General features: G+C 44.0%; 1 long non-coding RNA gene across 1 annotated transcript; it reads right to left on the reverse strand.

The window, feature by feature from the left end:
* Positions 1-1,522: 1,522 nt before the first annotated feature.
* LOC105450338 lies at positions 1,523-2,427 on the reverse strand. Its single transcript, XR_974449.1, has 3 exons — positions 2,019-2,427; positions 1,793-1,948; positions 1,523-1,660 (listed from the first exon to the last, which is right to left on the reverse strand). It is a non-coding gene; the product is annotated as an uncharacterized LOC105450338 (long non-coding RNA).
* Positions 2,428-17,546: the final 15,119 nt, after the last annotated feature.

Consider the following 17,546-nt stretch of genomic DNA (forward strand, 5'->3'; position numbering starts at 1 on the left):
TTTCGTATAGTAATTGATTCGTTTGGTCATTTTAGTAAGTAAGAAACGTTGGTACTTTTAGTGTTAAACGTGCTATTAGATTTTTATTAAGGAAATCCAATCTGTGATTGTTTCTATCCTTCCGACTTGCGCAGAAACGCAAGAAATGGATGGAAATGCGAGACTGCGTAAGATATAGAGAAACCACAGTAAAATTTATTATGCGAGATCACAATCTTTCCTTCGGCGTTTTGAAACAAATTTTATTACACGTAGTTTAACGTCGTCACTTTTTCGAATGGATGGACTTGTACGTGATACTACCACACGCCGGTATGTAGCTCTCGGAAAAGATGTATGAGGGATCCAGCGTGGCCGCGCGATGTTAGATCGTTCGCGGATCAAAGGGGAGTGCACTTAACCAGCTGCATTATTTGCAGCCTAAGGATGACTGCAATGATAAATGCGTGCGCGGAGAAAGAAGACCGGGTAGAAATCTTTTGACGCGCGCGCTGCGCTTTAAACATCGGTACGTACGTATACGTGGCGCGGACTGGAATGTATCAGAATACATGAATACCTATTTAAGCGAAACGTTGATTGTAAAGAATACGCAGTGCAAACGGGATTTTAATGTACGGTAGCAGCCGTACGTCTTTTCAATTTGCATCGGGAATGCGTTTCGTGTCATTGCTAATTCGTCATCCATTACGCAGTTTTACTGCGGTTTCGAAAGCATATCTCATCGCTCCGATAAAGATCTTGAGTAACTTCACTTGAAATTCAGCGCGCTTTCCAGCGCTGAAAATATCAATCTCGTTAACACCATTGTAAATTTCAACGTAATAAATTCTACACTTCGCGCGTACCTATAATCAATTTTTTTTTGTATATCAATTAAAATCTCAATTTTATCTTTCAAAATTTAAAAATGAAGTTTAAAAATTTCATAATGTTATCTGAATATTATTTTTGTCAGATAGTTTATAAGGATGCTAGAATCGAGGTTTCGGGTAGGAGAACGAAGGCACGCGGATGGTAAGTCGGGATCGAGCACGACATTCAGGAGCGGACATGATCGCGGCGACACGATCATGCTCTTCTGGGCATTGAGCGCGATCGTGTCGCTTTAACGAAATACATGGCTTTCCACGAGAGGAGCGTGCCCGCGGCACGTTTTCGCCAATGGCATTTTAATCGAAGAGCTCGAAACTCGTGTCTCCACCTTCACCGTGTCGTCTTCCCCCGCGCTTCCGCCTTTTCTTCACTTTGCGTGCCTCCTCCGCGGTCATCCCGCCGCGGCTTCGCTCTATACGAATTTACATGTCGCGCCGCAAACGCGCGTCGCACGCCGCGTGCGAGGTGTGGCTGCAGATGCGCGTGGAATTGCTCTCGCATTAATGCCCATCGGCCCGCGGGCGTTCACACGCACGCACGTATCGAGTGCGCGTCAGTTTAATAGGTGTCAATACTTTTACTATATGCAGCGAACGTCGTATTGACACCAAAAATAATGTCTATTTGGGTAAACTGAATTTTTGTCTTTTGTTTTTCGAATTTTTTTTTTATTCAGGAGAGATCATTTCACTCCTGTATATGCCGTTGATCCGTGTGAGCTTTCCCGGCGAGATGCCTCAGCTTGAAAATACTTTCAGTGTGAATTTGCCAGAATGACTTCTCGCTGAAACACACATTTACTATAAGCACACCCTAACTCACCGCTTGCGGTATTGTAACCTCGGGAGGTTTCACACGGGAGAGCGATGATTTCAGCTCTTCCTCGCTGCCTTCACGCCAACTGTCGTGTTCTTACCTTCTTTTTCCACTGCGGCCGGACTTATCTTCTTGTTCCACTGCCGTATATGTACATCTTTTTCCACTGACGTGTTCTTACAGCTTTTTTCTAACCGGCGCGAATCGAAGAACTTCCGAAGTCGTTAGAACACGCGTTTTCACGACTTGTAAAGTCCTGCAAAATTCAAGATATTCCTTAACTACTGCCACACCTTCCGACTGTGAATTTTAATATTATAACTAACCAAAGCAGTCCAGACGACTGCTTTGTAATTTTTTTTGTGTCAAGTTTATAACGGTGCGTTTTCTGAGATTTCACTGCTACATGTAAATGAATTAATTCACTTTTCTCTTTTATCTGCTCTTTTTTTTTCAAAGATGTACAGATATGCAATATATTTAAATAGTAGAAACAGGTTAATCGTTAATAGATTTTTAATAATTAAATCTGTTATATCTGAGTAACTGTAAATTAAAAAGCTTAAATGATGACTATAGAAGTATGAATAGATAAGCGTTTTTCGCTATTGATTTTAAATTCGCGCTTAAATCTTAATATCTGTAATTTTATTGCGAAAACATTTATCACACGTTGACAGATTAGGTACAATAAAAAAAAGAGACGTAACGCACATTACGTGAAATTTCCGTTAAGAAAAAAAAAGTCGATACTGAATTAGTCGAAAAGTTCCGCAAGATGCGATGACAGTTCTGGGACGCGCCATACATCAGCTCGCGTCTCTCAAAGTCGGATATCTCGAATTTCTCTAAAGCGTTCGTAATAGAATGTTACCGAGTATGGACCTTTTCTACGCGCGCAACCCGTCGCGCGAGATTACGAGTGGGACGGGAGACGAGAGGGATGCCGCAGTGAATTGCTATTTCCACACATGCTCCCAAAATGCATATGCAGATGGGCGTGCGGAATCCGATTCGCGTCTCTCTCTCTCTCTCTCTCTCTCTCTCTCTCTCTCCTTTCTTTCTCTCTCCTTCCTTTCGGGCGAGGATAACGCGATACGAAGCGCGCGTCGGAACGAGGTGCGTCATATGCAATTCGATTTCCCCGTCGCGAGGGGAATCGCTTTGTCGAGGCTCGCTCGATGCGCGCGCTCGAAGGTATATATATATACTTCTCCTCTCAACTCTTCACACGCGGCCCGCAAGATTCTTTCCGTTCGACGAATAATCTCGCGTATACGCGCGCGCGATCGTTCGCCGGTGTGTTGGCGACCCTAAGCTCTCGCGCCTACTTTCTTCGACGAGATCGCGCCGCCGCTGCCGCGGATCTATGCAGAAGACGCGTCCTTCGAGATGCCGCAGCAGGTGGACGCGAAGTCGGCCTTTACGCTCACCTCACCTCGGTCTCCTCGTCTCTCTTCGTTTCTTTTTTTCCTCGGGCGTTTCAGCCGCCTTTTTTGTGTTTACCTTCGCGCCGTTTATGGATCGCGATAAATCGCCGCGACAGCCGCCGCGGCACGAGAACGCTTAGATTTTTCCTACGCGTAATGCTATATGCGCGATGTGTATATATACTCGAGCGTGCAAAAAAAATTTATTATAAGTACATCAAGGCTGGGATTATCGCGGAGAGGAGAGAAGTCTTCCGCGTGACGCGTCGCGCTACCGGCGCGGCGGGAAGATTAGTGGTATTTCACGGCGACGCGGCGTCGGTAACGTTTGCCTTTAAGGAGTGACAGCGAAGTTGCTAATAACTCGATATAATTGATAGAACGCCTTGGAAGAAATAATGTGAAATACCAAAGCTGTACGGTAATATGTAATCTCACGTGTATGTATGACGACGCGGTAGCGTCCGATGACTGTACGGGTTTTCTGTGAAAAGGAGCAGCGCGATTTAGATCTAGGCGCGCGTGTAAAGCTGGATATAGAGAACTCGAATACGATGTGTAGCGCGAATTCATCAACTCGGCGAGTCAAGCCGAGCGGCTCCGTCAATTCTATTCGCAGAAAGAGAGAGAATGAGAGAGAGAGAGAGAGAGAGAGAGAGAGAGAGAGAGAGAGAGAGAGAGACCCATCAGGCTCCGTTGTCTTCAGAGGCATCGACGCTCGATCGCGCGAAGCGGCAGCGGTGGCGGCGCGGTGGCGGCGGGACGTCGAGAGCGTGTAACATTTCCGGAAGTCCCGACTCATTCCCGCGAGTCCCCGAGTACCGACGCGCAGCCACACGCTCGTTACCTCTAGGAAGAGGAAGGTACCGCATAATACTCGGTACCACCTTTTTTACGCGAGATCTGTCGAGTCAGTCGTTCAGAGGCCTGGTCTTAACAGTCGTAACATCTGCCGTCGTCGGTGCCGGCCGGCCGGCCGCGTTGAGTATCCGCGCGGGTACCGGTAGGAATATACTCGACGAGAGCGTGTGTCATCTTCTCGCGCAGCCGCGAAGCTTTTATTGCGCTTCATTACAAAATCGCGGCGGGTCCCCCGGGAAGGCCCTTAAGTGAATTCCTCCGGTTGGTAAATCGCGCATTACAAATAGGAACTCGCTCTCTCTCTCTCTCTCTCTCTCTCTCTCTCTCTCTCCCTTCCTCCCTCTCTGCCGTCCTCCCCCGAGGTAAGCGCGGCGGCCCGCCGCGTAATAAAATTACACCGGGATTACCTCCGCCACCGTCGAAAAGTCCTCCTTCGCTCCTTCGCGAAACGTTCTCAAGATCGTTGCGATTTAACTCACAAGTCGTATAAGATTCGTTGCACTCCCCGAGACGCTCATGGGAACGACGGTGGTAATCATAATATTCCCTGACTCGACGATTTTTTTTTATCAAACGGAAACGACGACGATCTTTTCAGATGCTTATCGCGCAGTTTATTGTATACGCGCGGCTTATCGTAACATATTGTCATATCGTGCATTGTAATAATTGCTGCTGCTGCTTGGGATATTCGCGTCACAAAAGAACTCGGCCGTGCAGCCTTTCGGAAGCCGGCCGACCTTCGTTTCAGTGACGACGACGATGATTCGCCTCCGCGAAAGTAACCGCGTCTCCTACCACGCGCGCGTCCCTGCCATTTTTCCGTTTTCGAAAGTAGACCTCGTCCAACACGCCGCAGAATAGAGAACGCGTTAGCCTGCCGAGGCCGTGATTTATTATCCGTCGTCTGCCGCCGGGCTGCTCTCGGCCGCGCTGCCTCCTCCCCTCCTCCCCGTGTCGTAAACACACGTTGCAACCATCGTGCCGTTCAGTTAAACAGCTGGTAGACCCGGGAACACCTTATTTCGCGGCGTATTCTCTCGCGTCCGCGGAACTTGCTTTCGGATTTGCACCGCGGCCCTCCTTTGTTTACGATAGAAAACGGATCTACGCAGAAAACTAATTAATCATACGTCCCACTTTCCAGAGACACTTCTTCTTGTTCTTTTTTTCTTTTAGATAACATCAGAGGCAAAGCTATTTAAAATTCTCTCGTTTAGTTCGTCCTGATTTTTTTTTTAATCACAATATGTGATTAAAAAGATGATGATCCTTTAAATCTATTTATTTTCTCGTTTTATTATAAAATAAATCTGAAATTGAGGAATAATTCTAAAAATAAAATACAATAATGAATAATGGGCCGGAACCGAGCATAAAAAGGTAGTCAATAAATTAAAATAAATTTTTATGTTCGGTTCCAGCCTATTATTCGTTATTGTATTTTGTTATTACAATTACGAGCCTATAATAATAATTAATTCTAAAAATGTTTGTTCCTTTGGAAGTCATATTAAACACGGCCCTTTTTATCTTTTTATTTCTCCACGCTGATTCGTGCTCCCGTTAAGAAATCCCGAAAATTTATTAACTTCGGATTTTGGAAAGTCACCATCCACCCCTGACTCACGCTCGGTCCCGATATGCTTTTCGACCCCTTGCCCGAACACATCCTCCGATCGATCGATTAATCACCCGAAAGAAGCATGCGGCTTGTAATTAAACACAATCGGCCGATTAAGGCTTTGCACGCAGACGCGGATGGGTTTCTGTGTTTATTCGTGGAGGCCGGCGGAGTCTCCCCGGGAAGCCTGCAATTACTCCACGGTCGTCACGGCGGGCCCACGGCCGATCCTCAAATTACGTGATTGACAGCCTGAAACGTCCGTCAGATCCGGCTAGGATAAAGTCCCCTTCGAAAAGTCTCGGGAAGAGAAGCGCGATAGCACTCTTTCTCACGTCTCTCGCTTCGACTCTCGGCGTTTCTGTCCGAATTCAATCGCGCGGACGGCTTGCTAAATATTTGCTCGCCCGTTCGACGTTCGAAATTAACAGCCGCGGCTGTCCCGTGTCAAATGTCAGTTGGAAGACATCGATACAAAGAATTGTATGCTCCCGGCGATTGATGCTTCGGTTATTTAGTAATTAATGATAATTGCGATTCCTTTGTGTTTCTCATTTTTATGCGAAATCTCGTATTTTTTAAATGATACATTTATATGGAATTTTTGTACATTTGAATACTTATTGAATTGGATCTTGTATTTGTTTTTTTTAATGATACGTTTATATGAAATTTTTGTAAATTTAATTTGGATCTCGTATTTTTTTTAATGATATATTTATATTAGGTGTAGTAGAAAGTTCTTTACTTTTTTTTTTAATTCAGTATTTATTTGAATAACATACAAAAAAAGCTCAATTATCAAAATATTTCCCATTATTATCGATGACCTTCTGCCACTTCTTGGGCAACTTACGGATTCCTAGAGGATAAAAGCTTATCGGTTTTGAAGCGATAAAGTTCGTCTAAAACGTGCTTGGTCTTTTAAATCAAAATTTCCTGCGCGAAATTTTTTATACTAATTTTTACATGTTCTGTAATTTACAGCATTATTACCGTATGCAGTACAAATCATTTTGGCAGCTTGAGCAGCTTTTTTTTTTAAATGAAATGCTAGGTGGATGGAATATCGAATATGCTCTTTAGTTATCGCCATTATTAACAACTGAATAACGGTATTGATTTTTGAGATTATGGCCGCTTGTACGATGGCTTTTTGTACTATTATTATTAACTTTAAAATCGCAAAAAGGCGCAAAAATATTTCTATTTGAAATGATGCTCTGATCAATGCAAAACTTAAAGGAAAGAACTTTCTACTACACCTAATATATGAAATTTTTGTAAATTTAATTTGAATCTTATATTCTTTTAAATGATACATTTACATAAAATTTTTGTAAATTTAAATATTTATTGGATTGACGCTGTAAGCAAACCGCAAGTCCAAATAAGAAGAAAGAGAGAAATTCTGCTACATAATTTATATAAAATCTTTTCTTGGCAAGTGTATATAAATATCGTGTGAATTTGAGAAAAAGTGACGTACGTATTTTTACAAAATATCTTAATTTTTTTCATTTTTATCTCTTTTTTTTTTAAGGCTTTATTTCGAATAACTAAAATAGCTTCGCGCGAGGAGAATAAACAATGTCCGGGACGACGTTCCACGGCGCGGAGATTTACATGCGAATGCGTAGTAGAATTTATTGCCGAGACGAATGATCGATCGAGCCGTGTAATCTTCTCATTCTTTCCACCTGGCTTCCTCCCGCGCTCGTTTTAATCGTGCACCGATCGCACGCTATCATTGGCATCTAAGCGATCGTGGCAATGACCCGCTGACCGTAATGATCACGTAACGATCGACCACCGTGGAGCCGGTGGAGATGAGATAACAAAGGGAATATACATCTCTCTGGAATCCCCCGATCTCTCGCTCGTGTGCGACCGTATAGGTACATTTAACGTACCTACTGACTGATTCCACGGGAATCGCGGATATACCCGGCGGAATAACGGGGCGGCGCGTATTTCCGCAGATGCTATCGCATGTGAAATAGTTGTGCGCGTTGCGCGCGCGAGCGTGAGGGAATCCCGCATAAAATTCTCATCATCGAACGCCGACGCCGACGCACGTCATCCAAATAAATGCGATCCGATCGGTTCGGAATGGCCCCACCGTCGCACACGTTCTCTCTAAACTCGACGGTATATCCTAAAAGATAAATCTCGGTTTCTCAGCTCTTTCTCTTGTCTGTGAACTTACGGCTTGTAGCGAGGAATAAGCATTCAAATTTTTGAAAATTTGTATAAATTATATTTACACGTTCTTACCTTAAGTGAGTTTACAGAATGATATATTACTATAGTACAAAAAAAATGATAAAAAGGAGTAGAGAGAATAGAATAAATTGAAATAATGAATATATATTGTGAATAAAACGGAATCTATTTATTTTGTTGTAATCTTATATACGTCATTTTTAAAATATATATATATTTCTTAGTTTTATTAAATTTGGAATTAACAGTTTACTTTTTCACGTATCTCAGCGCTGATAGAAGTTACACATTGTGTGAAGATTATCACGGGCTGAAATATATTCGAGCAAGGGTTCTAGCCTTTCACAATGTACCATTCGTCAATTTAAAACCCCCGACACATAGTGAATAATAATTAAACACCTGTTGATTACAATTAATAAGATAGGATCGCGGATCGACCTCGCGTGCGAAGGAAATTAGCGCCATTGTACGGCAAGCCGGGAATTTTCACAAGGCTTTCTGTGAAATTTAATAAAACTCGTTCGCAAGTAATGCCATAAACTATAGTACAATGGACGACCCTGTCGATTATTGTCGAGTTTGAAATGCCTCGCTACGCCCGCTAACGATCCGTGATGATATTATTATTATTATTATTATTTCCATGCACATTGTGCGTTCCACTGGTGTTGCCACGCGGGATTTACGATCATTCGTTTCCGGTACCCGGCAGTGCCGAAAAGTATTTCCTTTCAAATCGGCAGCGCCGAAAAAGTATCATTCCTTCACCGGTGTGTATATATCGGTAGCCGCGGCGCGCCGGGCTGTACCGTCGTTGTTCGCTATACGACGTTGATAACTCAGACGACCGGTTTAACGTTACTCCGGCATGCCTTTCCGTTATACCCTTTCCTAATGGAGAGGATTTTTCCGCCTCGCGATCTCGCGCGCGCGACGACTTGCAGTTACTTGTTTTGACACTCCCGCGAGAGACCAGGATGTTGCACCGTGAGTTATTACGAGGCCTAGTACGAGGCAAGTTATTAAAGCTCGTCAGTGGAATCAATTATTCCGTTAGATATGGATAATTATAGCGTTCGTATCTATATATGGCGTTGAAGATAGCACTGCGCGTTAAGTGCGCCTCTCATAAGAATAAATACCCGTCAAGTATAGGATATAATCGTAATACTCTACCAAACATAGATCTTCCTTTTAAACGCGCGCGCGCGCGCGCGCGCATATTTATCGGTAAACGGCAAAGCGTTTCCTCCGCCGCTAAAATAATACATTAATAATACACTTTGAAAAATTCTCTAGCGCGCAACGAGAACGCTGAAACAGACTCGTAAAAATTCTAGCTTTCGCTAATATGCGCTTCTTCTTTACGCGCTGAAACCTTTCAGAGTGTATCGTTATAGATTATTAAAAATGCGCGGTCGTCTTCAAAATTGCCAATGTATAAACTTTTTGCAATTATTTGCTGGTAGCATATTTTTCTTCCATTATTTTTTATCTCCTAGCTCAATCAACGTATTAAGAACAATATTCAATATTCTTGTTTCAACAGAAAAAAAATTCAATATTTGATATTAAGAGGCTTTAACAGTAGAACCGCCGATGGTATCCCATCAGAATTGCCGAAGGTGCCAATTTTGTAATTTCCTTATTTTCGATTAGGTGAAGAATTATTGTGATATTATTTGATTATTAGAATTTGTGTTATATTCACATATTTTCGATATTTTGTAAAATACAAAAAAAAAGAGGAAAAGGCAGGGGGATTGAAATGATTAGAGAAACCAAAATGGCATCATCGGCGATTCTAGTGATAAATAAAAGAGACTTTAATCGAATCATCGAATCTATTATATAATAGCATTCCTTTTTGCCTGTAACATGCTGTAAGGCGTGTCTTGCTATGAAACTCGCTAGACAAGGTGCTTTATATACACCGAGTTCAGGCAGTTAATATACTCGATTAATGTACTCCAGAGATAAATTGTGCGAGAGAAAACATTCGGTGGAGGGTATGGCTCCAGCCGACGCATCCTTGAAAATAAAATCACGCTTGGGGCTTTCTCTACGACTTAAAAAGGAAGAAAGAAAAAGGAAGAAATTGACACGCGCGGTCTCGGAGCGGATCTCGACACGATGATCGGGATTTCTCGGGCGGGATTCTGTCCGGCGTGCCACGGGGAGGGCAATCATTATCTCTGCCGTCAGCAACGCCGCGCAACAATTTCTAAATCTCTAAATTACCGGCGCGGACGTTTACTATCGGAAGAAAGGCACTTAATTTGTACGAGGAAGTGTGCTGTTACGAAAGAGAGAGGGAGAACCGTTCGTTCGTTTAAAACGTTCCTCAAGTGGCGTTGCGTGTGCGTCATAAATAAGGGGGAACGGTTGACGGACGATACAGGGGCGCGCGCGCACGGCTCCCTCCCGTTCCCTCCCGTAATGACAGGGGGAACCTCCCTCACCTCCCCCGCCTACTGTCACGTCGCTCGATTTAGTTGACGAATGATTTTTTTTTTTTTTTTTGTGATCCCGTGACCACGGGATCCTGTGGACCACTGCTGTCAGACGTAATTAAATAGAGATTCGGTCGCGTTCGCGGGTCGTGACTATAACGAATCGTAACCGGGCCGGCCGCACGTCGTGTAAGGCGTATCAAGGACAATTTCGTGGCGCTTTATCTCTTGACGGAGTGTTGACATGCCGAGTGAACGTTATAATTACGAGAGAGCGCGTTCGCGACGTCCGGAGATTCGGGGGGATCGGAATATGAGCCAGTCCCTGCACCATTAGTGTAGGTGTCGATTCGTGTGAGGCGCTATAATTTTATTACAGTTGCTCTGTCTTATAATCTGAGAATGTAATGCGTTATTATTTTATAACACGACGGTAACGAAGTTAGTAAAAGTCAGCGTATTATAACTTTTTTTTTACTGATATCGAGTATTATTGTAGATTCTTTTAAATTTTCTTTTACTATTTAATAAAATAAAATTATGTTTCTTCAATATTACTTGAAATTTGTCTATAGAGTTAGAAAACTAATTACACACGTCTGATTGATCATTTTTAGAAGGATAAAACTTTCTTGTTACTACTTGTAACGATGTATAATGTTACGTATTATAATACCGATTAACAATCAAGTAGGTACACGATTGATCAGTCTCGTTCTAGGGTACTTAAACGTTGTTAGCTTTAATGGCGTTCAGTAGCAACGCTTAATTCCGTTTTAAGACTTCGCGAAGTGCCGCGGACGTGTTACAAATGAACTCGTGCGTGGTCGGAAGATGGAACGGCCGATAAAGGTAAGTCTCGTAATAACGGCGTCGCGCAAAGGTATCCCGTTTATGAAAACCAAACGACTCTCGACGGTGTATGTACATACATGCATATGCACGCGCGTTGCTTAGCGCGGCTAAAGACGTTGGCACGGCTCGCCCGCAGCCAAGTATACGCGCGGGGCAATACATTATTAGCTCCTTATGCACCCTACATGCGTAGCATGTTGCAACAGTATCCCGGCTACCGTGTATAACATGCGCGAGGAATAATATTAGGAATGAGTCGATATATATACGCGCGCGCGCGCGCACACACACGGCGTCGCATTATCCGCGACGGCCGTGATTATTGCCCTCACGACAACTTCCGCAGCGAGCATAAACACCAACGTGCCGACGTCGTCGACCGGCGGCCTCATTTGAATAAACAGCCGCGATTATTATTACACGATCCGCAACCTTGTATTATGGCTTTGCATCGCCAATCGTCGCGTATCGGGTCGATACTTAGATCGCGGGAGAACGCGCGAGCGTGATCGCGAGCGTTTCGCTCGTTTCTCCCGCGTCGTGGCTCGTTATCGAATTAACGGCGACGACCTTCGGTCGTAATTACGATTTGATTTCAGTCGACTCTCGCGAGAAAGAGAAAGAGAGAGGAAAAGGGAAAGAGAGAGAGAGAGACGCTGAAGTAATTATTCGCGAATGTAAATTTGGACGTATCCGATGACATTTGTCTTTTCTACGATCGATCGGTATCTCTTTCGGTCGAATACCGCGTACATATAAGTACTACTCGAAAGCGCGAGGAGGCTTCGAAGGCAAAACGGCATTCCAACGACGGTAGCTTTTACTCGCGATTTGACCGATTGTGAGATCCGCGGAAGTAGTGCAAGTCATGCATCTAGGAAGCCGCGCCGACGCTCCGGCGGCTCCCTACCGATCTCTAGCCGAGTTGCACCGCGCGAGTGTAATATCATTATCGTTCGCCGGGCGAACCTCCCATGCCCGTCCAGGTTAATCAATTATTACAGGCTCTCCCGTGAGCTGCTTCGCCGGTAGCGATCGACCGTGGCTACCTAGCTTCGGCTATTATTCAGCCTGATCTCGAGAGTCAGTTGAGGGACGAGGGTAAACCGGTGATTCCCCGTCTTTCCCGTTTCGTATCATGCGATTTGAGCACGCAAAACGCAATCGAAACGCAGGATGAATTATATGAGAATGAAAAAGAAGGAATTAAAATTGTAAATTTTATCACAAAAAATTAAAAAATTACAAAATATACATATGTAAAGACACAAAATAATTTTAGTTATTGTTGTTTGCGTAGTTTTACATCAAATATGATAAAAATAAAGAAGTATAAGTTTATTGTTATAAAATGAGATAAGAAGAACAAGATAATTCGTCTATAATATAATACTTCTTAAATCTTCAAACAGAGATTCCCTCGCGAGATTCCATGAAAATGAGTGAAAATCACATTTACAAGCATTTTTTTGCAATTTGTACTCGAAACATAAACTGAATCATGAACGACGAGGGGGAGGAGGAGGTTTCGAAACACAATGCTCACGCGTCTGTCGAGCCTAAGAAGCTATACTCCGTACAAGTAACGTGACGCGGAAATTTGCAGTCTGCAGATATACGTAGTGGAGTTGACGGGCCGCGCGGTCGTATAAGAGTCGCGCCAGAGGTCTTTAAGCGCGTCGCCACGACGTAAGGTAGCAATAACGAGCTGATACTTCTTACGCCAGTCGTGCCAGTCGTCGTCGCCGAGTTCTCAGCTCCTGTCCCACCTGCCTCGACGCGGTCGTCCGCGCTCCTCCTTTACGAGGTGCAGGCCTGCTGCCTCGCTCCTTCCGAGCCGCTCAAATGTCATTTCCAGTGCGGCACACGCTCATTGTCCGCTCGCTGCGTGTAGCGGGCCGCGCTTCCTTATAGAGGACCCCGCGCGGGAAGCTCTCGCTTTATCTCTCTCTCTCTCTCTCTCTCTCTCTCTCTCTCTCTCTCTCGTCGACACCGACGCCGACGGTGAAAAACGGCGCCATGCGGTCATTTTAATCGGCTCTTCCTAGGACGCGGCTTCAGCGTCTGTATACTACACCCGGCGTCCATATCTATATTCCGCTATTAGTATATACCGATGTCGCGATGCGTCCGCGGGAAAAAGCGGCGCTTCCACTGCGCGGTCGCCGCGTGTAAACGCGAGCCGATAGCCACCACCGAACGGACGGACCTTCGCCGTTTTCTTCTTCTTCTTTTTCTTCTTCCCCGCGTCTCTTTCGATCTCGGGAGAGACTTGCGCGCCCCTGGTCGTCGTCGTCGTCGTCGTCGTCGTCGTCGTCGTCGTCGTCGTTGGCGTCGATTTTCTTTATCCATCCTCCCCCACCTGTCTTCGTGCGGTAAGCGACATTTTTGCTTAATCAAACAGGTTCTGGACGGTGCAGCGCTTGTGAACCACCGCGCCACGCTCACGACTTCCTGCACAAGCGCTGCACCGGCGCGGCGCGGCGGCACCCGCCGGCCGTACGGTACGTTCGAATGTCAACGTAGAGAAGAGGCCTCACGAAGTCGTTCCTCCGTGTAGCCGTACCTGTTTTTCGACCTCCCGCTCGCTCTCTGTGCAAGGTGTTCACGTGATTTTTTCCCCCCTTCGTCTTGGTTGCCTCGATCCGAGATGGTGTGCGCGATTGCGAGTCGCGGCTATCGCATAAGTCGTACGTTACCTTGTTCAACGTACGTTTTTCTGATTATTCCTGTAGGCGATTTAACCTTCGTACGGGGGAAATTAAAACCATTTCGATTGTCAATATATTAAATCTTCACACGGAAAGAGATTTTGCTGAAAAAATCTTTGCTGGATACTTGAAGATAATTTTGTTAGAAGTAAAAAAATAATGAGCATTACTATAAAATACCTTAATATTCCAGCGACCAGACTTTCCAACAAAATTATTTTGCTGGTCCAGTAAAATTATTTTCAGATCTGTATGCAGCAAAATTTTTAGTTCTTCCAGTAAAATCGTTCTTCCCATGCAGAAACGAAAATGATTAATTATTGATTTCGTCTTGATAGTCACATTTTAAATAAAAAGAAAATGTGATGGTTCTCGAGTTGTTGTTTTTTTTTATTTTATTTTATTTATTTTTTTTTTTTTAGAGGAAAACGCGGTTACTTTAGAGAAAATCGCATATTTGCTGGGTAAGTTCGCGTTCTTGCACGTCAGACAGACATTCCGATCCTGGCATTATATTGCATTCGAGATAGCCGATGCAACGGTACGGTACACGACGAGTATCATCCTAGTTGGTTCGCGCAGCTGCCGGTATTGACGATCGAGCGGATAATCAATAATAACGAGTAGCGAGATGGAGGCAAGCCGAGCCGGCTACAAATTGTAAATTCCCCATGAAATTAGGCGGCCGTGCCCGGCTCTGCTTTCTCCTCGCGAGGAATCGGGCCGGCGTCTAGATACATATCGACGTACGAAATCGTCTTTAAGTATGTCAGTCGTGCTTAATTCGTCGAATGCAATCCCAGCTCGAATCCCGCAGAAAAGTATCTTCAATAGTGATTTTTAAAAAAGTTTTTTTTTTCTGAAATGTGTTGTTCAGTATCTTGCGATGAACCGGCGTGAAAGCGTTAATTAACGTCAGATTTCTCGATGTCAAGATGGTATTATAATAGCACATCGTGTCTCGAGGATGATCAATGTATAATTAATTTAGCACGATTTCTATCAGGGGATTTAAAAACCTATTATAGTTTGCAATATTATTTAGATAATTACAATTAGGATTGAAGTGTGAGGAGCTACTTTTAGAATTGAGGCCGGATATGATTATAAAACGAATTGATAAACAGATTGATAACGGGGATCTTAAATTAATTTCTTGAAGTTTTAACTCTTTTAAAAAAATCTGTTTCATAAATAGTATAATATGTAGGTACTTTTAAAATAGTTTGTTCTGGAAATTTCCTAATATATAATATATACCTAAGCTGATGAACATATTCCCTTAATAGAAAATGATGGAAAATGTGCGTAATCGGTGTAAAACAAACGCCAATGGTATCAATTTAAATTAATTAAGTTAAATTATACAGCATCAATACATTACGTGCCTGTTCAACAGGTGCATGTGTGTGTGTGTGTGTGTGCTGAACGGGCTGAACCCCAATAAAATAAAACACTTACGGACCCCCCCCCTCTCTTCCCGCCGTAAAACACGTATAATCAGCCGCGTCAATTTACTCGCCTGGTGATGGTGCGCGAGTCTAATATCCTCGTCGTGTGTAATCTATCGTGGAGGCGCGAAAGAAGTTACGATATTCATGCGTGGTGATCACGAGACGGGGATCCGAGCGACAGCTGAACCTGGTAAGACCACGCCAATAAATCAAGCCGGAATTGGAAATCCATCAGTGGTATTCTCGCCCGACGGCTTTGGGGAGCAATCGGGAAGTCGCGCAGCCTCCCCGTATCGCATGTATCGTCGTAATGGCGTGACGTATTATGTCTCCCGGGGAACACGATGATGGAACGGTCGCTGCGACACTCGCCGGATAGGTTTTTTTTTTGTCTGCCCCGAAGTGTAGCGGGGAAAGGGGGAGGGAGGAGGCGCGAGAAGAAAACGATTGAACCTTGCGAGAAAGGGACGTGAAAAATCGATATCGGATATTACCGCGCCGCGTCGCGGCCCCGCGGCTTGATCGATAATGCGCTCATTGTTACTTATTTAATAAAGGGCTCTTAATGCATTTGCGAGTTGAGAAACGAGGCTCGTTTCGTAATAAATAGTGGTGGATAGCAGATTTACGACGCTATATCGCGAATACCCGGCCCGGGCGCTGACCGGGTGATTCTGGTATTAAAAAAAGAGACGGAGAGTCGAAACGAAAGCAGCACGTCGCCAGTCGAAACATAATCGAATCTAATCAAACGCATCCCGCTATCTTATCTGTTTTTTTTTCTTCCTCTCCTCTCGTCCCGGGCGATACGTCAAACCTGCAGCAGCGCGCCTCGGCCGACGGTGGCCTTCCGAAACTTGTCACGATCGCTAAAAAAATTAATTTCGCGCGGAGATTGCGATTGAGGTGGAGAAACGCGCCGAGTCACGCAGAGGTGTAATTTCTTTCCGCGTGGCGGGATGAAATAGCCGTAATTTACCATTTAATTACGCATAATTGCAGAATTCACGTCGTAATCAATATACAACATTGATAATTTCCCCACAACAATGCCCCTACATCTGGCGAGCATAAGCGTAATTATAATTAATGCGTTTCATTACCCGGCGCGTCAACATAATCGAAGTTCATTAAAGCGCCGCGAATAATCCACGAGGGCACAACAGAAACGAAATAAAACACCTTGTAACTCGAATTACAAATCGCTTCGCGAGAGCTAATCGGTCGATACCGACGGGAACAATGATCTCGTTAAGCATCAACAACAAACGCGGTTACGTTCGCCGGGCTATTGATGTTACGATTAATAACAGGACGTATAAGTTCCTGATTAATTGCTCGAATAAAACGCGCCGCGGTAGTCGCGGATATATAGGTATTAGGCGTTCCTGAGTTACGATATAATTATCGTCAGCCGGGAACTTGACCGCCTCTCGTTCTCGTCGGGAATTGCAGCACAAAACGCGCGCACCCTCCCTCCGACGCCGTGTAACCGCTAATTGGGAAAACAACTTAATGGTCTAAATTCGAAATTGAAACTGGAATGTCGAGGCGTAAAAAATTTGTTTCGCGCGACAGCACTCACACTTACTAATTATATAATCGTGAAAAAATTAAAATATTCCTTAAAAACATGACAAATTGATTATTCAGCGCTGTTAATATATAATTCTTATGTTATATGACAATTTATTGTTATGGTTTAATTAATTTCGTTACATTAAGTAAGCAATATGTTATTTTATTCAAGTAACTCAAACCAAAGACAATCTAATGTCTTAAGACACTTCTGCAATTTTCTTATCATTACTGACAGTAACTTTTCAAAAAAAAAATTCTTAACACATTATTAATTTAAAAAAATATTACATTATCTGTATGGTCAACGATATTATCAGAAAAGCTAGACGTTTCGGGATTAAAAAAGATGGATGACTTTACGGAGAAGAATAAGCTCTGATGGTGCGGCGTGAAAGACGCGATGAAATCTTAATTGCTTCCGATGTATCGTGCGTCAAAGTAGCATTATGTAAACCACCGATGGGAGGATCACTCAGCATTACCTCGAGTGTAGACGACGTCCCGGACAAGCGGAATAATCATCGAAAATCGGGCGTCAGGTATAGCCTATATATCGACTCGCCCCGGCTGTTCCGCCGTGTCGAATCGGACGCGCTAAGTTTCTGAAACGATAATGACGCGGAACCGGTTTTTTTTTCTCGTCTTTTTGCGGCTCG

The sequence above is a fragment of the Wasmannia auropunctata genome, unplaced genomic scaffold, assembly GCF_000956235.1.
Source record: "Wasmannia auropunctata unplaced genomic scaffold, wasmannia.A_1.0 LD336063.1, whole genome shotgun sequence".
Lineage (NCBI taxonomy): Eukaryota > Metazoa > Arthropoda > Insecta > Hymenoptera > Formicidae > Wasmannia > Wasmannia auropunctata.